General features: G+C 63.8%; 1 protein-coding gene across 3 annotated transcripts in view; it reads right to left on the bottom strand.

Moving 5' to 3' along the window:
• Window positions 1-26,586, bottom strand: part of TBC1D16 (TBC1 domain family member 16) — a 44,518-nt gene that overhangs the window by 6,017 nt on the left and 11,915 nt on the right. The gene's annotated exons all lie outside the window — the stretch shown is intronic.

Below are 26,586 nucleotides of genomic sequence, written 5' to 3'. Positions count from 1 at the left end.
CCTCCAAACCTGTCCGCCCCCCCCCACAGGCCGGCCGGGCTTCCGGGCCCAGGTCCAGGCCGAGGCGTGGACAGTGGGTGGAGCACCCTGCCAGGCTGCTGTGGCTGGAGGGCTGGTCCCGGTGGGGACGGAGCCGGGGAGAGCGCCCCCCCCACCCCCCGCACACCTCCCCGCAGCACCCCGCCTCCAGGCAGAAGCCTCAGCCCTCGCAGCTCCTCCGGGGGACTTGGCGTGAATTACGATCGGCGTTAGCTCGGGGCACTGCGCTGGGACCTGCCGCAGCGGCTCGGGCCCGCGGGGCGTCCTGGAGCAGGGCTGGTGGCGACCGGGGGTCCGGGGGACCTGTCATCGCAGGTGACGGCACAGTCGGCGGGTCAGCCAGGCGACATCCGTGTCCCCTCTGGACCGGGGCCCGGTGTTAGGGACCTTTTCCCGCGCCCTGCAGGCCCGGCTCCAGCACAGGCGGGCGCCGGACGCCGGCCGCGGTCACGTGCTGGGATGGACGTGGAAGGGCCGGGGGATTTGACGTTAGAGGGGAAATCGCAAGGACGTAAAACCTCGGGAAAACGGAAATATAGGCAGCTTCACTTTTTAACCTTTTCACACGCGAGCAGTTTGGTTTCAGAAATGCTCGTGTGGGCTGCATATGACGGGGTTGCTCGTGAAATGATGTGTGGCGCGTTCCAGGGAAGAGGATGGGTTATTTAGGCCATACACCCCGATGCGCTAAGTTAAAACCTTTTGCCGCTAAAGCGAGAAGATGCTAAACTTGAGAAACGTCCGTTTGTCAGCTTCTGTCCTTTTCCGAGGACCCTCAGAGGCAGAGAGGGCGCGCCCGCGCCCCACAGCGCCCAGCAGGTGCGTTCTCCCCTAGGAACGCGTCGGAGGTCAGCGCGGCCTCAGTCCTGGCAGCTCACCCGTCCCGAGCGCCGCCCTCTGTCCGCCCGGACGTGGGCGGCCCTGGCCAGCTGCCTTGGCTACGACGCTGCGGTGTAAGCGGCAGTCCGGGACCCCTGGCCTCAAGGAGCCTGGAATCAGGAGACCACGAGGAGAGAGGCACCAGAGCCTCCAAGCCTGGACAGAGGCCCTCAGACCCTGCACCGCCCCCCCACCCCGCCCCAGCCGGCCACAGGAGCCTGTGGGAGCCCCGCCTGGCCTAGCCCGGCCGGCCCAGGAGAACTGTGAGTAAAAGAGGTTGTTGTGCCCTGACCAGTGTGGCTCAGTGGATAGAGCGTCAGCCTACGGACTGAAGGGTCCCGGGTTCGATTCCGGTCAAGGGCATGTACTTGGTCGCGGGCACATCCCCAGTAGGAGGTGTGCAGGAGGCAGCTGGTCGATGTTTCTGACTCTCTATCCCTCTCCCTTCCTCTCTGTAAAAAATCAATAAAATATATATATATTTTTTTAAAAAAAGGTTGTTGTTTTAAGTTGCAGCATTAGAAGTCATTTGTTACGCGGCGACAGACACACGCGGACACACACAGCCTTCAGAAGAAGCTTGAGCGGGGAGGACACCTCCCAAAGAGCTCAGTTGTGCTTCTCAAGGTCAAAGCGACCTTGAGGCCAGATGGTAACGTTTTCCAGTGAAACCAAACTTACACATTTGTTCTTGTTTCTGCTCCTCCTGAGTGAGACCTCTGAGTCCGCGGGACACTTAATTCACGCGAATGATTCCCCAGGGGGCTGGCGAGGGCTTCGCCGACCTCTGCCCGGAGGCGGGGTGCCGCGGGGAGGTGTGTGTGTGTGTGGGGGGGCATCTGTCCCGGCTCCTTCGCCACCAGGGACCAGTCCCCCGGCCACAGCAGCCGAGCTGGGGTTTCTGCCCCCAGGACCTGGGTTCTGGGGCCCCGGCCTGCCCCATGGGCGCGCAGCCATGGCGTGGAGGGGAGGGCGTGGAGGGGGTGGAGTGGGGAGGGGCGGGGCCCAAGGACTTCTCGGGGGTGAAACTCCGGGGGGCGGGGGGGCGGGGGGCTACACGGGTGGATGCGTGTCCGTGTATGTTTGTCCCATGGACTGTGCCGCTCTGGCGGTGGTGCCGTGTCCACGCAGGCTCATTCACCGTAAGAAACGCACCTGGTGGGAGGCGGGGGGCGTGAAGGTGCGGGGAGGGCGCGGGGAACGTCTGTACCTCCTGCTCAATTGTGCTGTGAACCTAAACTGCTCTACGACATGCAGTGCCTCAAACGAAGCAAAAACTGAAGAACAAACACGTACACGACAAGGACTCATCTCTTTAAGGTGAAAGAGTGCGTCACACACATGGAGACGAAACACAAACACCCAATGACACGCTCGCGCCCAGAGGAAGGGAACAGCGGAAGGGAGACCGAGGCGCTGGCGAGGCCGGGAAAACGGGCAGTGGTTGTGATAACATCTTGCGGGGGGCGGGGGGCAGTCTGAGGGGACCCAGCCTGGTCAGGGTCCTCGGATCGGCCGTTTGGAAAGAGGGTGCCAAAGGCTGAAGGAGTCACACCCTCGGTGTTCGTCCTAAGTAACCAGCGGCGCTCAGGACAAACACGCCGGATCGTGACGAGCGAGCACCGGACACGAACACGAGTCTAACGCTCGTCCGTGACCTGAACTGTCGGCGCACGGGGAGGAGGGAGCCTCCCGGAGCCGCTAAAGGCAGCCCCCGGCATCCTGGGGTGAGCACCGCACCCGCGGACAGAGGCGGACAGACGGGCGGACGGGCGGATGGACGCTCCCCCCGCCCCCCTGCGTCAGGACAAGGTGCCTGCAGCCGCTCCGTGCTGTGCTGGAGGCTCTCGCCGCGGCCGAGGCAGGAAAAGGAGAAGAAGAAGTGAACTGTCCTCTGTGAGGACAACGTCACAGGAAAAATCCCACGGAATTTATAAGACAACCATGAGAACTAATACGTGAGCCCGGCCAGCGTGGCTCAGCCACTGAGCGTCAACCTGTGGGCCAGGAGGTCACGGTTCGATTCCCGGTCAAGGGCACAGGCCCGGGTTGTGGGCTCGGTGGGGCGGTGGATCAGTGGTTCTCTCTCATCATTGATGTTTCTGTCCCTCTCTCTCTCTCCCTCTCCCTTCCTCTCTGAGATCAATGACAATATATACATTTTAAAGGAACTAATATGTGAATTTAGCAAGATTGCAGGGTAAAAGGTCAATGTACAAACATGAATTGTATTTTTAAAGACTAGCAACAGACACGTTGAGGAGTGTGACACCTTTAAAAATTCCACGAGAGTAGGAAAAGAACCTTACATATAATCCTTAGAAATAAATTTAACATATGGCATTCGAGACCTTTATGCTAAAAACACAACACCTTGTCGAGAGAAATGAAAGGAACCTGAAATAAACGGATGTATACCATGTCCATGGAGTCCAACAGCTGATGGTAATCTTACCCAATGTATCTATGTATTCAACACAATCCCAACAAAAAATCCAGCAGGATTTTGGGGGGAGGGATAAAAATGGACAAGTCGACTCTAAAATTCACATGGAAATGCAAAATACCTAGAGCCATCGAAACCGGTTTGGCTCAGTGGATAGAGCGTCGGCCTTCGGACTCAAGGGTCACAGGTTCGATTCCGGTCAGGGGCATGTACCTTGGCTGCGGGCACATCCCCAGTAGGGGGTGTGCAGGAGGCAGCTGATGGATGTTTCTCTCTCATCGATGTTTCTAGCTCTCTATCCCTCTCCCTTCCTCTCTGTAAAAAATCAATAAAAAAAAATCAATAAAAAATATATATTTTAAAACTCAGTGGCATTGTTAGAGAGTCCTCAGCTACGACGCCGCTGGCCCGTACGGGGAAACCCGGCACACTGGCGCCGTCAGCATGGGAAGCCTCTGCCCTCGGGAGACGCGGTGAAGGACATAAAAAGACAAGCCCCCGCTGGGAAGAGATCCCTGCCAAGCACACGCCTGGGAGAGAACCTGTGCCCGGAACACAGAAAGAGGCTGCAAGGCTCGCGATAAGAAAACAATCCACACAATTTAAGGAACCGGCCCACGATGGGAACAGACGCTTCTTCAGATCAGGTGGCCAATGAGCAGAGGGCACCGTCCTTTCGGAGAGAAACGGACACGAGCCACCGTGTGATCCCGAGGAGCGGTGTGACCCACTGCGCGCCGGGCAGAGCGACTAAGAAACCAGCGGATGGGAGCGGACAGTGCGGGGCGCCGGCGGGTGCCAGATGAGCAATGAATGCAGAACGAAATGTGGGAAACAGTCTGGCAGCGTCTCAGGCCAAACATCCCACGCCCGGGCGTTCACCCAGGAGGCCTGGGAAGCGTTCACACAGCATCTGCGAGGACGTTTCGGCAGCGGCATTCGCAATCGCAACACCAGGAATGACCGTGCATCTCTCCACTGGCAAACGGAGGCCCGCACAGCGCTCCTCTGTACGGGGACCTCGACTCAGCGACAGAGTAGCGAGCAGCGGACACAAAGCAGCGAGCAGCGGGTACAAAGTAGCGAGCAGCGGGTACAAAGTAGCGAGCAGCGGATACAAAGTAGCGAGCAGCGGGTACAAAGCAGCGAGCAGCGGGTACAAAGTAGCGAGCAGCAGATACAAAGTAGCGAGCAGCGGGTACAAAGTAGCGAGCAGCGGGTACAAAGTAGCGAGCAGCGGGCACAAAGCAGCGAGCAGCGGGTACAAAGTAGCGAGCAGCAGATACAAAGTAGCGAGCAGCGGGTACAAAGTAGCGAGCAGCGGGCACAAAGTAGCGAGCAGCGGGCACAAAGCAGCGAGCAGCGGGTACAAAGTAGCGAGCAGCGGATACAAAGTAGCGAGCAGCGGGTACAAAGTAGCGAGCAGCGGGCACAAAGTAGCGAGCAGCGGGCACAAAGCAGCGAGCAGCGGGTACAAAGTAGCGAGCAGCGGATACAAAGTAGCGAGCAGCGGGTACAAAGTAGCGAGCAGCGGGCACAAAGCAGCGAGCAGCGGGTACAAAGTAGCGAGCAGCGGATACAAAGTAGCGAGCAGCGGGTACAAAGTAGCGAGCAGCGGGTACAAAGTAGCGAGCAGAGGGTACAAAGTAGCGAGCAGCGGGTACAAAGTAGTGAGCAGCGGATACAAAGTAGCGAGCAGCGGGTACAAAGTAGCGAGCAGCGGGTACAAAGTAGCGAGCAGCGGGTACAAAGTAGCGAGCAGCGGGCACAAAGTAGCGAGCAGCGGGTACAAAGCAGCGAGCAGCGGGTACAAAGCAGCGAGCAGCGGGTACAAAGCAGCGAGCAGCGGGTACAAAGCAGCGAGCAGCGGGTACAAAGCAGCGAGCAGCGGGTACAAAGCAGCGAGCAGCGGGTACAAAGCAGCGAGCAGCAGGTACAAAGCAGCGAGCAGCGGGTACAAAGCAGCGAGCAGCGGGTACAAAGCAGCGAGCAGCGGATACAAAGCAGCGAGCAGCGGGTACAAAGCAGCGAGCAGCGGATACAAAGTAGCGAGCAGCAGGTACAAAGTAGCGAGCAGCGGGTACAAAGTAGCGAGCAGCGGATACAAAGTAGCGAGCAGCAGGTACAAAGCAGCGAGCAGCGGGCACAAAGCAGCGAGCAGCGGGTACAAAGTAGCGAGCAGCGGATACAAAGTAGCGAGCAGCGGGTACAAAGTAGCGAGCAGCGGGTACAAAGTAGCGAGCAGCGGGCACAAAGCAGCGAGCAGCGGGTACAAAGTAGCGAGCAGCGGATACAAAGCAGCGAGCAGCGGGTACAAAGTAGCGAGCAGCGGGTACAAAGTAGCGAGCAGCGGGTACAAAGTAGCGAGCAGCGGGTACAAAGTAGCGAGCAGCGGATACAAAGTAGCAAGCAGCGGGTACAAAGCAGCGAGCAGCGGGCACAAAGCAGCGAGCAGCGGGTACAAAGTAGCGAGCAGCGGGTACAAAGTAGCGAGCAGCGGATACAAAGTAGCGAGCAGCGGGTACAAAGCAGCGAGCAGCGGGCACAAAGCAGCGAGCAGCGGGTACAAAGCAGCGAGCAGCGGATACAAAGCAGCGAGCAGCGGGTACAAAGTAGCGAGCAGCCGATGCCAAGGAGCAAGTCTCCCATACAAACAAGCGTGAAGCTCCAGTGCATCGTGTTAAGTGAAAGAAACGGGACCCAAAGCTGCATGAAGGACTACTCAGCATCACTGACGAAGACCCAGCGGAGAAAGGATCATTTTCTGCAGATGGTGTCAGAGCAGCTGGATGTCAGTGTGTGTGTGTGTGTGTGTGTGTGTGTGTGTGTGTGGCGGGGGGGGGGGTGTTAACATCGACCTTTCGACCATTTGCATTGCAGGGAAAATGCAAATGCAAACCCCAGTGAGCCGCTCCTGCACACCTGTTGGGAGGCTAACCTCAAGGACTGAGCCTGCCCAGGCCGATGAGGACGGCAGCCGGGAGGGGGGGCGGGGGGGCCGGAGCTGGAACTCCCGGCCCTGCCGCTGGGAATGCACAGCGTGAAACACCCACCCACCCAGGACCTGGTCCTGCCACCCCCGGGGTGTAGCAAGAGCAGTAACAGCACATGTCCACGTGCAAGAATCCCGCACAACAGGCCGTGGCAGCTTCGTGCTGGGAGCTGAGACCGGAACGCAGCCCCGCAGGTGAGCGGGTAAAGCAGCGTGGTGGACACCCACAATGCAACAGGACTCGGCGAGAGAAATGAGTGCACTGAGGATACATGGACTGAAGAATCATTGTGCTGAGAAAGAAGCCAGACAAAACAACACAACACTCGTCTGCGTGACTCCTTCGCCTCAAACTCCAGGAAGTGCAAACGAGTGTACCGTGACAGACAGGTAAGCCACGGGGGGAGGGGCGGCAGGGAGGGTGCCTTACAGAGGCCACCAGGAGCCTTGTGGTGGGGGAGGTTCATTACCGCGACGGCGGGGATGGGTTCAGGGTGTATACATGGCAAAACTCCGCAAACCGGGCTCTTTACATACATACCGCTTACTGACCTTAATCATACTTCAGTGCCGTCGGAAAAAACCCAAACACCAACATTCAACGCAGTAAGATTACTGGATTTCTAACAATAGGGAATAGTGTCATATATTGTGATACATTTTATAAAAGTATTTATTGACTAAAGAAAATTCTCACACTATTATATTGAAAGAAGAAACTAGGATACAAAACTACATGAAATGTGATGTCAATATGATTTTATATGTGATGTATATTTACCTGTATTTTATATCTACACTAGAGGCCCGGTGCACAAAATTCGTGCACAGGTAGGGTCCCTAGGCCTGGCCAGCAATCAGGGCCGATCAGGCCCCCCCCCCCCCACCTTCCCTCGCTCACTCCCTCACCCTCAGTGCCCTGCCACGGCTGGTGGCCCACCATGTTCCACGCCACCCCCTGGTGGTCAGCGCATGTCATAGCGAGCGATGGAACTCCCATTGTCCGGGTCGAACTCCGGAGGGGACACTTTGCTTATCAGCTTTTTATATATATAGATGGTATAAGCAGGAAACTATGCCAACATTATAATAAGGAAAACTTTGCATGGCATGTTGGTGCTTTACTTTCATCTTGTCCCTTATTTTATGTTTTCTAAAAGGCATAATGCATCATTTTGACCATCAGAAATAATAAGCTAAACCCAACAACATGTAAAAGGATTATGCACCACGACCAAGTGGGACTTAGGCCAGGAATGCCAAGGTGACTCCATACACGGAGGTCAAGGTCACACACCAGGTCAGTAAAGGCCAGAAACCACAGAACCATCTCATCAGCTGCAGAAAAAACATGCGATGACAAAAATCCAGCACCTTCCTATATAATAAAAGGCTAATATGCAAATTGACCAAACAGCAGAACAACTGGTCGCTATGATGTGCTCTGACCACCAGGGGGCAGATGCTCAATGCAGGAGCTGCCCCCTGGTGGTCAGTACGTTCCCACAGGGAGAGCACTGATCAGCCAGAAGCCGGGCTCACGACTGGCGAGCACAGTGGCAGTGGCGGGAGCTTCTCCTGCCTTCGCGGCAACACTAAGGATGTCCGACTGACGGCTTAAGCCCGCTCCCCATGGGACATCCCCCAAGGGCTCCTGGACTGCGAGAGGGTGCAGGCCGGGCTGAGGGACCTCTACCCGAGTGCACAAATTTTGTGCACCAGGACTCTAGTTTCATAATAAAAACCCGCGTCAAACTAGAAATAGAAAGACACGCCCTCAACCTGGCAAAAGGCATCCGAGAAAAACCCACAGCTAACTCACCCTCAGGGAGCCCCGGGCACTCTGGACTTCTGTTCAGCTCGCCGGGAGGTTCTACTTGGGAAGATCAGGTCATGAACATCATGCCTGTGCACGCACGCAGGTGCACACGCACGCAGCTGCACATACTCACAGGTGCACATGCACGCAGGTGCACGCACACAGCTGCACATGCACACAGCTGCACACGCATGCAGTTGCACACACACCTGTGCACACACGCAGCTGCACATGCACACACCTGTGCACACGCACGCAGGTGCACACGCACACAGGTGCACATGCACACACACAGGTGCACGCAAACAAGCATGCATGCACGCAGTGTTGGATCAATCCACCCCTGGCTGGGCGCTGCCTGGTCCCACAGCCCCTGAGGCGGCGGCCGTGCAGGGCAGGCTGGCTCTGGAAGCATCCGGGGCATCAGTCAACGCGGCCAGAGCGCCAGGCCTGCGGGGGGCGCCCCTGCCCAGTGTGCGCGTCCTTCGCTTTGGGAACCCTCGAGTGGAGTGGTCGGAGCAGAGTCCCCGAGGATCCCGTTATTCCAGCCCCTTCACCCTGCGGTGGCCCAGCCGGGGTGTCATCGGCCCACACCGGCCCAGCGTGGCCTTCCCGCCCAGAGCGACGCCACAGCGCGGTGGGGGCAGAGCGGCCGAGCAGGACACAAACCACAGCCCTGCCCGCCGCAGCCCGCGCTGAGCGGGAGGACAGCGCCGTCAGCGCGGCCGTGTGTCCCTGGCCGTGTGTCCCCGGCCCGTGGAGCGCGCAGGGCGGATGCTGGAGCTGTGAATCAGCGGAGGACAAGAGCAGGCGCGTTACTCCGGTTTTTTACCAACACAATCAGGACAGACACGCAGGGGATCCTCGCGTCCCCGCGCACCGCGGCGCTGGGCGGCCCGGCCGGGAGGAGACGCACCTCCGTGGCTGCTGCCTTCATTTCAGTTTCTGCAGTTTCTGCCTTCATTTCAGTCTCTGCAGTGAGTCCCACAGAGCAGCACGGTCAGGTTCTAAGTGAAAGTGAGAAGCTTTCCCTGGACCAGCCGCCCGCGCTCCCGCCGAGTGTCCCGGGCCGTGTAACCGCCAGCAGGCCGGTCTGGCTGCGCGGCTGCCGGGCTCCTCCGCTAACGTGATTATCCGACCCATTCACCCGGCCGGAGCCGCCGCCGGCAGGAGCCATTTGTTCGTCTCCTCCCCGAAGGCATTTGCAAACGTGCTTGGAGGCTGAGGGAGCTGGGCGCGCTGATAAATACGGTAAGACCCTAATTGATAGCCCGGCAGCGGAGGCCACGCCTCCTGGCCCCAGCCGGCTGCCGGGAGCCCCCTGCCCTGGCCCCAGGCCCACCGCGGCCAAATCCCCGCTGCGGAGACAGCCCGGGAGCGTCCTCAACTCCGAAAGCCCAGGCCCGAGCTCCGGCTCCCCGGCTCCCCCGCTGACAGGACTTGCACCTGGACAAGAAATCGGGCTTTCCTCGCCGCGCTGCTCTCCACGGTACGTGCACAGCCCGTTCAGGGCTGAACCCGGGAGGGTGCGTGTGAGCAAGAGAAACGAGGGGTGACCACAGTTCCGCCCAGCGTGGCCCTGCAGAGCCTGCCCGTGCCTGGCGGGTTCGAACCCGCTCCCAATGCGCAGCTGAGTGAGGAACTCGGGGTCCCCAGGTCAGGCCCCGCCCCAGTGCCTCGCCCACCATGTGACTCCTCCAAAGGGGAAGCTGTGACCACATTGAAAACCAGCGCTGTTGCCCGGCCGGCGGGCTCGGAGGGTGAGCGTCGACCTAGGAGCCGGGAGGTCGCGGTTGGGTTCCCGGTCAGGGCACAGGCCCGGGTTGCGGGCTCGACCCCCGGTGGAGAGCTGTGAAACGCAGGCCTGCGGGAGGCAGCCGGTCCAGGATTCTCTCTCTTCATTGATGTCTCTATCCCTCTCCCTCTCCCTCTCCCTCCCCCTTCCTCTCTGACATCAGTAAAAACACGTATTAAAAGAAACAAAACAAGAAAACAAACACGAGGCCGGAGGAAAGGGGCCCCACGTTAGCAACGGCCGCGCTGGGCGCAGAGCGCAGGCCTTTCCCGTTTCCCAGAGCGTCTCCGGGGAGTAGCCGTCGCTTTATTTTTATTTTTATTTTTAATATATTTCTTTATTGATTTCAGAGAGGAAGGGAGGAGAGAGAGAGAAAAAAAAACACACATCAATGATAAGAGAGAATCATTAATCAGCTGCCTCCCGCACACCCCTACTGGGGATCAAGCCTGCAACCCAGGCATGTGCCCTTGGCCGGAATCGAACCCGGGACCCTCCAGTCCACAGGCCGACGCTCTATCCGCTGAGCCAGGCCGGCCAGGGCAGTAGCCGTCGCTTTAGAAGGAACAAGAAAGACGGCCCCTAACCAACCACTCCAACCGCCAAAGGCGAGAGCCCAAACCAGACACAGCGAAACCCGCCGCTCTCAGCAAACAGCGCCCCGCAGACCGGTCCGGGAGCTGAGCCCGCAGGGCGGCGGCCACGCCTGCCTCAGTCCTCAGCCGGAAGAAAACGCGATGAGAAAAGAGGTGGAGCCCTGGCCAGTGTTGCTCAGTGGATAGGGCGTCAGCCTGCAGACTGGAGGGTCCCGGGTTCGATTCCGGCCAAGGGCACATGCCCAGGTTTTGGGCTCGATCCCCGCCCCTGCCAGTAGGGGGCGTGCAGGAGGCAGCCGGTCAATGATTCTCTCTCATCATTGATGTTTCTATCTCTCTCTCCCTTCCTCTCTGAAATCAATAAAAAAACAGAAACAACAAGAGGCGTACCAGGCGCCTCCCGGCCCGGCTTCCTCTGCCCACCAGCCGTTCTCTGCCTTCAGGCCGCGGCGCCCACGCGGGGCCTCCAGCCCCACAGACGGAGGCAGGCGCTGGCGTGGCTGCTGCCAGCTCCCCGGGCTGCCCGTCCCGGAGGCCGGCGCCCCAAATCCAGGTGCCGCTGGGCCGCGCGCCCTCTGCGCCCAGGGGGGTCCTCGGCTCCCCCAGCCCCGGCGGCGGCTGCCGACACTCCTTGGCTCGTGGCCGCATCCCTCCGAGCGCGCCTCCTGGTCACGGGCCTCTCCACGTCCGTGTCCTTTGCTGTGTCTTCCAAGGACACTCACTGGGTTTGGGGCCACCTCCTCCCCGATGGCCTCACCTTGATCCTCACCTTCGTCCCATCTGCAAAGACCTTCCCAAGAAGCACCCACTCCGGGGTTCAGCGGGGGACACGTGGATTTGGGGGTCCTGTCCGATCCCGTGCAGACACGTGTGAAGAGTAGCTAACTGGTTTTTGTGACGAGGAAGCGGGGCAGGTGGGCGGCTCAGGGGCCCTCCCGCCGGCCGCAGACTGGGGTCCCCCATTCTCCAAGGGCCTGGGCACCGAGTCAGACGGGGTGCGACCGGTGGCCGCCGGCCAGGCCCTCTCCTTCCTGCCTTCCGCATGGACCCCCTTTGTTTCAGACACGCACCCCTCTTCCCCCCGAGGCTGTGCTAAAGGCTATTCAGCCGCTCATTCACTTCCTGCGCGAAGACCCTCCCGTTGCACGCTCCCCCTCCGCCGGCCCCGGGCTGCTCTCCGCACGTCTCCCCGAAGGCACAGCTCCCACCCCCCCATGACAGCTGCCAATCACAGCTGCGAGGTCCGAGGGGACCCAATTAGGGGCCCCTCTCCTGCCAAACGCGCTCCACGAAGCGGGGTTGCCGTGGGAAGCAAGGAGGTTGCGGAACATCCTCCCCCCAAAGTCCCTGCCCCGGAAGGAGCTGCTGCCGCTCCGGACCCTCCGCCGGGGCTGCTGATACGTGGGCGGCGCCGGCAGATGCCACCCAGCGGGAGACCAGGGACAAACGCTGTGATCCCCCCCCAGCCCCCACCCAGTGCGCGGGGGCGGCGTGGGTCCCATCCCGCCCCGCAGGCCAGTGCGCCTCCGGCCGCGCCCGCACGCTGGCACCTGTGGGAGGCGCTGGTCTGCATGCCCTTTGTGGTGCCGGACAGGCCACCCGCCCGCCGTCAGTCAGAGCCCTGCCCTCCCCCCGCACCAGCACCACCTCAGAGCACCCCGAGGAGCCCCGCAAGGCCCCCCTCGGAAAGGACACCCACCGGCGGAACCAGCGCCCGCACCCTGCACAGCGGGGCTCCGGGTGGCGGCCGGGCGCCCGGGGGAATGGACGGGTTTCATCTTGGGAACCAGCGCCCTGCGGGGCCTCCCACTCACCCTGGAGGCCTGGCTACCCGGCCGGAGGCTGGGCCTTGAGGGGCGACGTCACCCCTGAGGTCAACAGGCAGGTCTGGCTGAGCAGAAGCCGCGCCACACCCGCGTCTGAGGCCCCCGCCGCCCGCCGGCTGCGTTTGTCGTGACGCAGGAGGAGTCCCCCTCATCCTGGGGTCCCGGCTCTTTCCGGCCCTTCCGGGGAGCAGAGCCATCTGGGGGATAGCTGGTGTCCGGGGGGGGGGGGGCCCGACCGGGAGGTGGGCCAGGCCCAGGGCCCCCCGGGTGGCCACATCACGGCCCCAGGCAGGGGGACCTCCAGCCAGGAGCGCGGAGCGAGGAGGGCGCATCTTCCGGGCCACGCCCCCACCCACAGGGGCAGCTCCCCGCGGGGGGGGGGGGGGGGGCAGGCTCTTTGAGGATGGCTATTTTTAACGCAGAGTAAACAGGCCGGTGACCAGGTGACCAGCCCGGTGACCAGGTGACCAGCCCGTCCTTCTGGGAGAGCGAGGCGGGGAGGGGAGCGGGAGGGGCCGGGATGCACCGTGGCTCCCAGCCCTGCGCCTGGCCTCCCTCCTCCCTCCCTCCTGCGGGCGGGCCCTGGGCACTGCCCCCGCCGGCTCTCGGGGCAAAGGGCGCTGCGGACCTGCCCCCCTCAGCCTTCACTCTGGCCCGGGGAGCGGGAGGCGCAGCGGGACCCTCTGAAGGCCTTGGCTGACTCGCAGTGTGCGACCCCGAGGGGAGCAGCGTAGCTTGCAGGGACCTGGCAGCCCAGCCGCCCTGAAAGCGACTGAAACAGAAACAGGAAAAGCGAACACGCAGAGAGGGCACTGCGCATGCTCTCCTAATTCATGCAGCCATGCATGTGGGTGTGCACCTGTGCGTGTGAGTGTGCGCCGTGCATGTGAGTGTGCACTGTGCGTTGAGTGTGCACATGTGTCATATACATGTGTTTGTGTGTTCATGTGTGAGCTTTTATGTATGTGTGTGCATGCATATTGAGTGTGGTGTGTATTGCATGTACTGTGGTGTGTGTTCACGTGTGTGCATGCACATGGGCCCATGCATATTGTGTGTATGCTGTGACACATGTCCATGTGTGTACACATGTGCACATGTATTGTGTGACGTGTGTACAGGGCTGTGTTCTAAGCCGGGCCCTCCCTCGCCGCCCAGGCCCATGTCGTTTTGAAAGGACAGGAGAGCCCCCTGGGCTCCAGCCACAGTCGCGGGGATGGGGGAGGGCAAAGGTCCCACGTTCGCCCAGAAATCACGCGTTTATTTACTCGGAAGGTTCCCCCTGACACCTCAGGGAGGTGCCGCCCGCCACCAGCCTGGGCTCCTGGGCAGGGGCAGCGCCCCGTCTTTATTTCTTCCCAGAGGCCCCTGGCCCGCGCCCCACAGCCAGGACGCCGCCACCTGGCTTCCAGCTGAGGTGGACAGCTCTGCGTTCAGCCCACACACTGGGCTCCGTCAGGCACAGTCCCCAGGGGCGTGGGGGCAGGGGGAGGGAGGGGACAGAGGGGCCCCATCCACCCAGTGGCGGAGGCCACGCCCACACAGCCACCTGCGCCCTCCGCCAGCCAGGCTGCTCCCAGTGAGTTTGTTTATTTATTTTTAAATATTTTAAAATTGCTTTCAGAGAGGAAAGAAGAGGGAGAAAGAGACATCAATGATGAGAGAGAATCGTTGCTCGCCCCCCACTGGTGATGGAGCCCACGACCCGGGCCTGTACCCTGACCGCCTGGTCATCGGTCGGCACTGACCACTGAGCCACGCCGGCGGGCTCTCCTGGTGAACTTAACTGTCATCTCAACAAGCCAATGCTCACACGGCGGGGACCCCAACCACAGCTCCCGGGCGCAGGGAGCACTTCCGGAAGGCGCTGTGAGATGCCGCCCTTTCGCCGTGACCAGCCCCGCGGCCGCTGCTGCCGGTGGATCCCTCGCAAAATCAACGCCGTGTCCTGATGGGCCCGCGGGGTCAGCCCTGACCTGTCTCCCACGTGCGTGACCCCGAGCTGGCCGGGCGGCCGTGTCACCCCTCCCCGCCCACTCCTGCCCTCAGCCCAGGCCCCGCGGCCCCTCGGCCCCGTCCCGCCAGGAACGCCCTCCAGGGAGCCGGACAGCAAGGCTCCCGAGGGCGGCTCCGAGGGCGGGAGAGGGGGCGCTGGGCCCGGCAGTGTCCTCACAGACAGGATCCCGGGAGCCCCACGGGCACCCCAACGGCGGGGACCCCACAGGCCCTCAGACGCAGTCCTGCTTCCCCCGAAGAACCCGGTGAGCCCGGGCGGGGTTGGCCCCTCTGACAACTGGAGTGGAGTCCTCCAGCCGCCTCCCCGCCCCACCCCCGCCCCGGGGCACCCACGCCCACGCCCCGTCCCCATCACCTGAGCCCCGGCCTGGTGAGCAGGCTGAGCGGGGGCCTCGGGTCGCCTTTGATGGAGAGGGCCCAGAATCAACACGACACGGGGTGCTGGGAGGGGGACACTGCCCCCCAGGGGACACCCTAACAGATGCCTCTCCCCACCATGTTCGGCGAGGCCCATGCTCAGGGTGTTCTAGAGGCTTCTCCCGGGCACTGGGGGACGGGCAGGTCTCTGCAGGCGGCGCCTGTGGCTGCTGAGTCTCCAGGCACCGGCGGCTGGGCCTCCCTCAGGGACGCGGGCCGGTGAGAGCGATGGGGGCTGACCTTCACGGGGCTCCCCAAGCTCAGTCACCCTGCTGAGCTGTTTCCCGGCCCCGAGGCTTCGCAGCTGAGCCCCTCCGGGCAGCGGGGCCCAGGCCCCCGGCCCCCAGGTCCCCCCCCCGGCCCCCAGGCCCCCCCCGGCCCCCAGGCCCCCCCCCGGCCCCCAGGGCCCCCCCCCGGCCCCCAGGCCCCCCCCGGCCCCCAGGCCCCCCCCCCGGCCCCCAGGCCCCCCCCGGCCCCCAGGGCCCCCCCCCGGCCCCCAGCCCCCCCCCGGCCCCCAGATCCCCCCAGCCCCCGCTGCTTTGCTCCGAGGCAGCAGGGAGGGTGTTTGGGGCCGGCCCGGGCCACACGGGGGGCTGAGCCGCGTGTCCCGCCAACGGGGTGGGGACGAGGAAAGAGGCCACTGGCCGGTCCCACCAGCCAACGCCCTTCCGCCTGCGCTCGGCCCTTTGGGGCGGCTTCTCCTTATTTCTCACACGGCAGCACCGAGCGCACGGCAGCACCGAGCCCACGGCAGCACCGAGCCCACGGCAGCACCGAGCCCACGGCAGCACCGAGCGCACGGCAGCACCGAGCCCACGGCAGCACTGACTGAGCACACGGCAGCACCGAGCTCATGGCAGCACCGAGCACACGGCAGCACCGAGCGAGCACACGGCAGCACCGAGCCCACGGCAGCACCGAGCGCACGGCAGCACCGAGCCCACAGCAGCACCGAGCACACGGCAGCACCGAGCCCACGGCAGCACCGAGCGAGCACACGGCAGCACCGAGCCCATGGCAGCACCGAGCCCACGGCAGCACCGAGCTCACGGCAGCACCGAGCTCACGGCAGCACCGAGTGAGCACACGGCAGCACGGAGCACACGGCAGCACCGAGCACACGGCAGCACCGAGCCCACGGCAGCACCGAGCGCACGGCAGCACCGAGCCCATGGCAGCACCGAGCCCATGGCAGCACCGAGCCCACGGCAGCACTGAGCCCACGGCAGCACCGAGCACACGGCAGCACCAAGCCCATGGCAGCACCGAGCCCACGGCAGCACCGAGCCCATGGCAGCACCGAGCCCACGGCAGCACCGAGCCCACGGCAGCACCGAGCACACGGCAGCACCGAGTGAGCACACGGCAGCACGGAGCACACGGCAGCACCGAGCACACGGCAGCACCGAGCGAGCACACGGCAGCACCGAGCACACGGCAGCACCGAGCACACGGCAGCACCGAGTGAGCACATGGCAGCACCGAGTGAGCACACGGCAGCACCGAGCACACGGCAGCACCGAGCACACGGCAGCACCGAGTGAGCACACGGCAGCACCGAGTGAGCACACGGCAGCACCGAGCACACGGCAGCACTGACCGAGCACACGGCAGCACCGAGTGAGCACACGGCAGCACCGAGCACACAGCAGCACTGACCGAGCACACGGCATCGGGACGGTAATAATAACACTGTTACTATCGCTAAAGGCAGGGGGCCAGCCACCCTGAGACCTGGGGGCCGTGCCAGGGGTCAGCACAGCCACAGGGGGCGTGGCAAAGACAGGACGCTGGCCACGCCCCTGTGCCCCACTGACCCTGGCTGACCCCACCCCACCCCATCCGGCCTGCCCCGAGGCCCGGAGGCCAGAGGCCAGGCCCGGGAGGCGGCCATGCCAACAGTTCGGCACCAGGCACCGAGGAGGAGGTGGAGAGCTGGCAGGCATGCCAGCTGGAAGGAGACAGACCCAGGGAAGGACCGGCCGGTGGCCTCGGCCCAGGGAGCCGGCTGGGGTCTGAGCTGGCTGGCCGGCCCTGCCGTGGGCACCGGCAGCACGACCCGCTCAGAAAGAAACCCAGCTCGGGCCCGGCCGGTGGGGCTCAGGGCTGAGCATCGACCTCTGACCCAGGAGGTCAGGGTCCGATTCCCCGTCAGGGCACAGGCCCAGGTTGTGGGCTCCATCCCAGTGGGGGGCGTGCAGGAGGCAGCCAATCCCTGATTCTCTCTCATCATTGATGTTTCTCTCTCTCCTTCTCCCTCTCCCTCTCCCTCCCTGAAATTAATAAAAATACATTAAAAAAAAAAAAAGAAGAAGAAGCCCAGCTCAGGAGCAGGTGGGGAGGAGGGGAGGAGGGAAGGGGAGGGGAAGAGGAAGGCAGGGCCACGGGGGGGGGGGGGGAGCTTCCTTTCCGGGGCCCGGGGCCCTCAGCAGCAGAGGCGCCCTGGGCGGGGGTGGGGGGTGGGGGGTGGGGGCTGGGGCAGCGGATGGCCCTGCTGATCTGGGGGAAGCCTGCACCTGCCGGGCACACGGACCCTCAGGAAGGCACCTCCGGGGAAGGGAGCCCGAGCTGGTGCCGCAGCCTCGCCTTCGTCCTCCTGGGGACGGGCAGGAGGTGGCGCCCACACAGACCCCCGCGGGGCTGGCGGAACGGCCGGCCCTTCGCAGGGAGCGGGCCCGGGGACCTCGGTGCCGCGTGCACAGCAGCCTGCCCGGTGGCGCCTCCCCGCTCGGGGCACGCTCCGTGGTCCCTGCATGTTTTTGCTGACTTCAGAGAGGAAGGGAGAGGGAGGGGGAGAGATCAATGATGGGAGAGCACCATGGACAGGCCGGCCGCCTCCTGCACGCCCCCCACTGGGGATCGAGCCCAAACCCGGGGCTGTGCCCGGACCGGGATTGAACGGTGACCTCCTGGTTCACAGGTCGACGCTCAGCCCTGAGCCGCCGCCGGGTGGCGAACTGTCACTTTCAACTGCCACCAGGGAAGCTTCCGAGACGCGAGACCGTACTTGTCACGAGGGTCGTCCCGGAAGGTGCCGCCCGGCTGCCTCTGTCCCCTCCCCACGGGGGACAGCGACCCAGTGACGCGTGGCCGCCGGGCCAGCCCCACGCGGAGCACGGAGCCGCGGGTCACCCAACACCTGCCCAGCAGCCCCGAGAGGCCGCGGCGACCAAAACAACCTGCTGTTTGAACATTGACCGAGGCGGCCGGCCCCGATGCCGCCATCCGCCCCGCCGCCCGCCCCGCCCGGGCTCCGGGGCCACCCCCACCTCCCGGGGCCCCTCCCTCCCGTCCCCCAATGTGGGGGGGCCTCCTTTCTCAGAGCCCACGTGAGCCATGCGCCTCATCCCAGGACATGTCCACTCCGACTTCCTATTCCCTGTCTCCCTGCCCCCCAGGCGCCTCCCTCCCGCAGCCCTTTCCAGCCCAAAGCCCCTGGAAGAGGCCCCCCTTCCCTGAGGGGCTGCCCCCCCATTTGGGGAGCCAGCAACACGCTGAACAGTGGGGTGTGCCCGGCGGAGCCCTGGGCTGGTCTCAGCATCCCCTCCTGGGGACGCAGGATGCATGGAGGGGGTGGTGAGAGGGGGGAGAAGGGTGGGACGCGCCCGTCAGGGCCCCGGGGCATCAGGGCCACGCCTCCCGCGGTCTGGGGGGGGGGGGCACAGGCGCCCGTCTAGCCTCGCGGAGGAGAAATCAGGCGGAGAGGGCATGAAGGGGCGAGGCGGGAGCGCGGAGCGGTGTGCCCGGGCCTGGGCTCAGGGCCCGCGTCGGGCCCGGCCGCCCCTGAGCCACGGAAGCCGGGACCTGCTCGCGCACCTGCTGTCGGCGCCGGTGAGGGGCGCCCGTGGCTGGGCCCTGGGGAGCCCGCACTTTCGGGGTCCCTGAAGCAGGGACGCGGTTCTGAGTGTCGGGGGATGGGCCGCCGGGGCCTTTGTCCCCGCACATCACAGGCAGGGCCCCGGGCTGCGGGGAGCGGAAGGCCACGTGACCACGCCCGTCCTCCCCCTGCGGCCTGGTGGGCACCGAGCGGGGCTGGCGGTTGCATCACACACACACACACACACTCACACACACTCACACACACACACACACTCACACACTCACACACACACATACACACACACACACACACACACACATACACACACACATACACACACACTCACACACACACATACACACACACTCACACACACACACTCACACTCACACACACTCACACACACACACACACTCACACACACTCACACACACACACACACTCACACACTCACACACACACATACACACACATACACACACTCACACACACACTCATACACACACACACTCACACACACTCACACACACACATACACACACATACACACACACACGCACACACACACACACACTCACACACATACACACGGGTCCCCTCGCAGGACCGTTTCGTCAGCCTCGGGCTGCATTGCGACAGCTGCGGTCTCCGCAGGCCCGGCTCCCGGCAGCTCCCGAGGCCTCCGGGGTCCCCAGAGCCACGGGACCTCCGCCAGGGCTGTGACGCCAGAGCGCCCCGGGCTCCCTGTGGGGACACCCCGGCCAGGATTGCGTCAGGGTCCCCAGGGCTGTGTGGTTTGTGAGCAACAGCAGTCGCGTTTGCCGGTCTGACATCCCGCCAGCGCCGCGCCGTCCAGGGGGCCCTCTCGGGAGGGAGGCCGAGCTGCCTCCCCTCGGGGGCGGGGGGGTGGGGAGCGGGGGGTGAGGGGACCCCAGCTCGGCTTCAGGAGAACCTCGCTCCTGTCACATTGGGCCGTGGCGGCGGGAGGCCCCGCACAGAGCCGGGAGGCCCCGCACAGAGCCGGGAGGCGGGGGGCCACGGGACACTCCCACCTCCTCCGAGGAGCCCCGCCCCCCAGGACAAAGGGGGGGCACCGGGAGGAAAGGGGTGACCAGAGAGCGTGGAAGACAAGCTGGACCCCAGCCTGCTCAGAGCGATGGCCGAGCGGCCCAGCCTCCGCGGCGCCGGCACCTGCCAGGGCGGTTCCGGGGGGAAGGGCACACGGTTCCCACGGCTCCGCTCACACGTGGCCGCCAAGCACCTCCCGCCGCAGCCTCTCACACCGACCGTGGGGAGAACTGGCCACGTGGGGGTACACGGGGGACCATCAACGTGAGCTTTACCTGTCTCTCTCTCTCTCTCTCTCTCTCTCTCTCTCTCTCTCTCTCTCTCTCTGTCTTTACTTTTAAAAATGTGGCTATCAGCCCTGGCCGGTGTGGCTCAGTGGATAGAGCGTCAGCCTGTGGACTGAAGGGTCCCGGGTTCAATTCCGGTCAAAGGCACAGGCCCAGGTTGCGGGCTCGATCCCCAGTAGGGGGCATGCAGGAGGCAGCCAATCCACGATTCTCCCTCATCATTGCTGTTTCTCTTTCCCTCTCCCTTCCTCTCTGAAATCAATTTTTAAAAAAATTTAATTTTTTTTTTTAAAAAAGAAAAAGCACAAGAGGACCCCTCCGGGGCCGGGGTCTGGGGCGGGGAGATGCCGGCGCGGAGCCTGCGGAAGCACGGGCGAGACGAGCCTTCACGGAGCCCCGCGCGACTGTGGGGCCGCGGCTGCTTAAGGAGCACACGGCGGCTCACGGCTCTCGGCGCGGACAGACCCGGCCAGCTGCCCGGCGGCTGCGGGGCCGGAGGGAGGGAGGCCGCCCTCAGTGCGCAGAGGGATCTTCCTGGAACCCGGAGGGGGTCGCGCCCCCAGTCCCTGCCCACCCCCCCCGCCCCCCGCCTGCCTCTCCGACCCGTGGTGCCTCAGTGTCCCCTTCACAGCCGGTCCCCCTCCCGGGCGGCAGCCGCACCGGACCCGCCGAGGCTGGGCACCCCTCCCGCCTGCTGCCCCGAGCTGGGGGACGGAAAGGAGCCTGTTCATAAGCCGCCGGAGCGCCTGAGTCTGGGGGATCCCAGTGTCTGCCCCCCGGGCTGGGTGACCTGCTGGCGCCCTCGGGGGCCCGGCGGCGGGTCCCGGATCCTCCCGGAGGCGGGGTCCTCCCGGGCACCTCGCTTCTGTCCCCCCGAGTGGGAGGCCCAGCCTGTGACCCCAGGGAGGACACAGGGGACAGCCCAGCCTCGGGGGACGCCTGGCTCCGCGCCGGCCCCTCCCACGGCGGAGCAGCGAGGCACCCCTATGCCCCCCACGTGCCCGCTGGGTCCCGGCAGCCGCCGTCCCTCTGCACTGGCCTCTGCCTGTGGCTCTGAGGTAACCCGACCCCCGGCCACCCCGCACCTCCCCGGCACCTGCCCCGGCCTTCCCTGGCACAGCGCTCCGGTGGCTGCTCCGGGCCGGGAGACGATGCCTCACCTGCCTCCCAGGCTGGGCTGCCTGGGCCTGGGCCGCCCACAAAAGCCCCTCCCACAGGCGGCTCTTAAAATTCAAATGTGTGCTGACCGGATGGCTCAGCGGGTGAGCACTGACCTATGAACCAGGAGGTCACGGTTCGATCCCCAGGGGGAGGCGTGCAGGAGGGAGCCGGTCAGTGATTCTCCCTCATCATGGATGTTTCTATCTCTCTCCCCCTCTCCCTTCCTCGCTGACATCAATAAAGTAAATATTGGGTGTGTGTTTTTTTAATTTGAATTCGGTGAGGAAGAATAAAATTAAAAATCCAGATGCTCAGTCACTAGGGATGCATTTCCAGGTTTGATGGCCCAACTGCACAAGGGGGTGGGGCCACGTGAACAGGTGGGAGCAGTCACGTGAACAAGGGACTGGGGACTGGGGCCACGGTAACACATGGCAGTGGTCACGTGAATAAGGGGGTGGGGCCACGTGAACAGGTGGGCGTGGTCACGTGAACAAGGGGGTGGGACCATGTGAACACACGAGAGTAGGCGTGTGAACAGGGAGAAGGGGTCACATGAACATGGAGGAGAGGTATGTGAGGACGGAGGCGGGGCCACGTGAAGACCGAGGCTGAGATTGACGGGATGCGGCCAGGAGCCCCCAGAAGCTGGAGAGGCTGCTGGGGGGGGAGCGCAGGCCGTGGCTCACAGCGGGCACAGCGGAGGGGGTGTGCGGGTTACGGAGCGGCTGGGTGGCCTTGTCACTCAGGGTGTGTCATGGGTGCGGTGGCCCCGCAGCTCAGACGCGGGCCCAGGAGAGCCGGGGCGGCTGCAGGGCACAGCCCGCCTGCCCTCGGGTCCTGCCCAATGCCCGCCTGGGCAGCCTGCCCGCCCGCCCTTTCCCGGGCCCGGGGTTCCCAGCCTCGCTCCTCCGTGGGGCGCTCTCTCCCCTCGGCTGCCAAAGTCCCAGCCAGCCTGCGGGGACCCTTCGGCAGGCAGGGTGATGAGAAGGGCCTGGGGGGGGTGGGGGTGGGAGAGAGAGAGAGAGAGAGAGAGAGAGAGAGGGAGGGAGAGGGAGGAGACAGAGGAGGCTCCGTCTGCCCTGGGGACCGGTGACAAGCTGGCAGGTCGTTAGCATCGGCCCCGGGCAGGCCGCCCATGCCCCGGGGCTCAGGCATTAACAAGGGGGGGGGGGCAGACGTGTGCTTGCAGGGACTACCTGGCTGTTTAAACACGCGGCCTCACTGTGAGCCACATCCTGACCGTCAGACACTTTGTGAAAACGGAGAAAAGAAAAAAATCACTCCGAGTCCCACGACCCTGCCTCCGGGCACATCCCCCCTCACCCTGCGCCGCGGATCCCCGTCCCCGCGGCGGTTCACCTGTGTTCACCGGTCTCCTGGGAACTCACAGACCCAGGGGTCTCGGTCACGCCAGGTGGGGTGCCCGGCGGCACGAAGCCCGCGGCTGCGCATTGGACGGCAGAGCTCCGCTGGGCAGGGCCGCCCGGGCTGCGCCCACACGTCAGGCCTCAGCACAGATTTTAAATTTTTTTTTTAATTTTTAAAAAAATATATTTTATTGATTTTTTACAGAGAGGAAGGAAGAGGGATAGAGAGCTAGAAACATCAATGAGAGAGAAACATCCATCAGCTGCCTCCTGCACACCCCCTACTGGGGATGTGCCCGCAACCAATGTACATGCCCTTGACCGGAATTGAACCTGGGACCCTTGAGTCCGCAGGCCGACGCTCTATCCACTGAGCCACACCGGTTTCGGCAGCACAGATTTTAATAGAATGTGGGCCGGCCTATGAACCAGGAGGTCAGGGTTCGATTCCCGGTCAGGACACAGGCCCGGGTTGCCGGCTGGATCCCCAGTGGGGGGCGTGCAGGAGGCAGCCGATCCGTGGTTCTCTCTCATCCTGATGTTTCCCTCTCCCCTCCCTTCTCTGTGAGGTCAGTAAAGACGGGTTTAAAGGAGAACGCGCCCGTAATTCGCCACCTGCTGTTTCTGACACAGCGTGAATCCGCGGCGCTGCGCACTCTCCCCCGGGCGGCACTGAACTCGGGGTCACGGGCCCTTGGGAAGTCGGATGGTGCGCCCTCCTCAGAAAAATGCACACCCAGGAGCCCCCACGCACAAGGTGGATGAGATTCGGGGGGCACACGGGCCCCAGTTCAAACCCTGACCTGAGAGAGGGACTGAGCTGCACGTCTGTCCTCTTCTGCTGGACGTTGAGGTCTTATTTTTAATACATTTTTTTATTGATTTCAGAGAGGAAGGGAGAGGGGGAGGGAGAGAAACATCCATGATGAGAGAATCATCGATTGGCTGCCTCCTGCACGCCCCCCACTGGGGATGGAGCCTGCAACCCCCCACCTGTGCCCTGACGGGGAATCGCCCCGTGACCTCCTGGGTCAGAGGTCGACGCTCAGCCCTGAGCCGGGAGGGCCGTAGCTCCGTCCCCCATTATGAACATGGGGTGAACTCCCTCACCAAGGGCGGCTGGCCGTCAGACCCGGTCTCAGCAGCAGTGCCCAGAGGCCCTTTGCTTCGGGGGAGGAGCTGCGTGTCCGCTTCCCACGGAGGGGGGGAGGGGGGCCGGGCCTGCGGACACGCCATGGGGGGTGGGGGGACCCACACGGGGGTCGACATGTGGGGTGGGGGGTCCTGCTGTCCTACATCCTCACCCAGAGGCCCTTGTACCGGGTGCCTCTCGGGACAGACACAAATGGTCTTGCCTGGGGTCACACTCACCGCCCCCAACCCGAGCCTCGATTTCTGGCCTCGGACACTCACAGGTGGCGTCGCCATCTCAGACCAGGCCCTGCCGGCTCCGCCCCGCAGGCGGCACCGGAATGGCGATGCCATCTGTCACCCCCGGCCCGCTGGGACCCACCTGCCACGGAACACAATGTCCGGGGCTCTCGGATGGGGGCGCTGTCCCCCACACCCCCATCTCCAGCCACTCGCTCAGCCTCCACGCGCAGTTCCGCGGCTCTGCCACTAGAGGGACGCCGTGAGCCAGCCTGCCCTCCCTCTGGGGGACCCGGTTCCCAGTGAAATCAGGCTTCCCTCCAGGAGCAGCTCTGGGTGCTCCCGTGTCCGCAAAGCCACGCCCCCTGAGGGGCGTCTGGTCCAGCCCCGGGGCCTGGGCCCAACGCCCTCTCCCCTCTCCGCTGGAGGAGCAGGGACCACGCCCCCGCCCTGGGGGCCCCCTCCCAGCATGGTTCTCACCCCCATGCACACTGGGAACCCCTGGGGTCAGACACTGCCCTTCCCGGGGCCCTGCCCCCACGACCCTGGTTCCATGCGTCGGGTGCGGGTGCGGCCTGGGCATCGAGGTTTACAAGCTGCCCCGGACGTTCTCAGGAAAGCGGGGCGCAGGGGAGTCTGTTCTCTGGTGGCCGGTGCACTGGCCATCTAGTCCGGGGCTTCCAGTCCCAGCACCCTGTGGGCGCTGCAGGGATCAGAGGGAGCAGGAAGGGGGGGGCACCCAATACCGAGTCTGGCTCCCACGAAAATCACCAGCGGAAAAATACAAATTCCAGGCCCCACCCCAGCCCCGCTCAGAATCCATATCTGCATTTAAAAATATTTTTATTGCTTTCAGAGAGCAAGGGAGAGGGAGAGTGAGACGGAAACATCAACGATGAGAGAGAATCATGGACCGGCTGCCTCCTGCACGCCCCACGCTGGGGATGGAGCCCGCAGCCCCGGCCTGTGCCCTGACCGGGAATCGAACCGGGACCTCCTGGTTCACAGGTCGACGCCGGCAGAATTTAAGCCCCGGAGCCTGCCATGCACGGCTGCGTCGGGATCCCGGATCCGGGTGCGGAACTGGCCAAAGCCCACCCCCCACAGGGGGCTCCTGGGTGCCTCCCCGACAAGGCAGCCTGTGCATGCCCAGGACTGCACCTCCGGGAACCGGCGCAGAGGCTAAGGCGCTGGGCGGAGAGGTGATGGGACACTAGCGTGGGGCTGGGCGGCTGGGCGGTTCGGAAGGCAGCCCCCCCCCTGAGCCCCCCCCCCAGGATGTCTGCAGGCGGCGCAGAGCCACCCGGGCACCGGGCAGCCAGGGAGGAGGCCTGAGGCCGCGCCCGGCTGGGCCTTGCGGACACAGAGGCCACCTGCTGGGTCCCACTTCTGACACGGGGGCCGCACAGGCGCACCCCGAGGCAGGAAGCGGCCCGGTGGGGGCGGGGGCGGGGCGGGGGCGGCTGCGAGTGGGCGCAGGGTTTCCTCTGGGGGCGATGAGAAAGTTCTGGAACTGGACAGAGGTGACGGTGCAAAACACGGAAGGGCCCTGACTTGTAGTTGAAAATGGGCACGTCAGCAAATTTGTCAGGTGCATTTTAGGACAAAACACGCACGCACACGCATGCACATGCACGCACACACGCACACGCCCAGGCTGGGAGCCCAGGTGTTGGACCCCCACTCAGGGCACATACAAGAGGCAGCCGGGGATGCATGAGTAATCGAACAACAAGTGGATGTTTCTCTCTAAAATCAATACGTAAGCATTTAAAAATTAAAAAGAAAACACCGAGTTCCCGACTCCAGGGCCCCGAGTCCGCCCGAGGCGACCAGAACCTCCAGGAAGTTCCGGGCCCTGCACGTCCACGTGGGAGCAGGTCCCTGTCGTGGGCGCCCTGTGCACGGAAGGTGCTCCCAGCACCCCTGGCCTCCACCGTCTGCTGTGACAGAAACGTTTCCTGACCTGGGGGCAGGATCCCGGTGAGAACCTGCTGGGGAACAGCCGGGCTCGGGACTGTATGAACGGGGCCCCCGGGACCCTCCCGGCGGCGGCTGGAGGAGCACCCAGGACAAGAGGCAGGAGGGGCCAGCAGCGAGTTCTCAGGGGAACCCACCGACGATCATTACTCCCCCACCTCGCGAACGAGGAAACGGGATTCCCAACCAGGTCCCCGGATTCCCAAATCCAAGCTCCTAAGGAACCAGGCAGCTCCTCGTCCTGCCACTGAGACCGCGGCCACGGGACCGTCAGCCACGGGACATCAGCCACGGGACCGTCAGCCACGGGACAGTCAGCCACGGGACCATCAGCCACGGGACATCAGCCATGGACCGTCAGGCAGGCCTGCCACCTCTCTAAGCACAGTGCAGACAGAGCTCAGACACCTGTCCCTCCGCCCGGCCCCTGGGTTGCTGGACACCCGCAGGTAGGGCTGCGCTGCCGTGTGGCACCACCAGGGGGTGCTCTAAGGCCCGCCGCAGGCCCCAGGCAGGGGCTGGCGCTTCGTTCCCAGCCCGGTTCTGGGTGGAATCACCTCCCCGCTCAGCGCGCCTCATGGGCCCCAGCCTGGGTCACAGCTGGCTGCCCCCCAACGTGGAAACATGACCCCCCCCCAACGTGTAAACATGTTATCAGTGCACCCTCGGGCTTCAATGGAGCGCGATTGATCGAGGGTCGATAT

The sequence above is a fragment of the Cnephaeus nilssonii genome (assembly GCF_951640355.1).
Source record: "Cnephaeus nilssonii genome assembly, chromosome: 19".
Taxonomy (NCBI): domain Eukaryota; kingdom Metazoa; phylum Chordata; class Mammalia; order Chiroptera; family Vespertilionidae; genus Cnephaeus; species Cnephaeus nilssonii.
The sequence above is the reverse complement of the archived record's forward strand: the minus strand, read 5'-3'. Positions and strand labels throughout refer to the sequence as shown.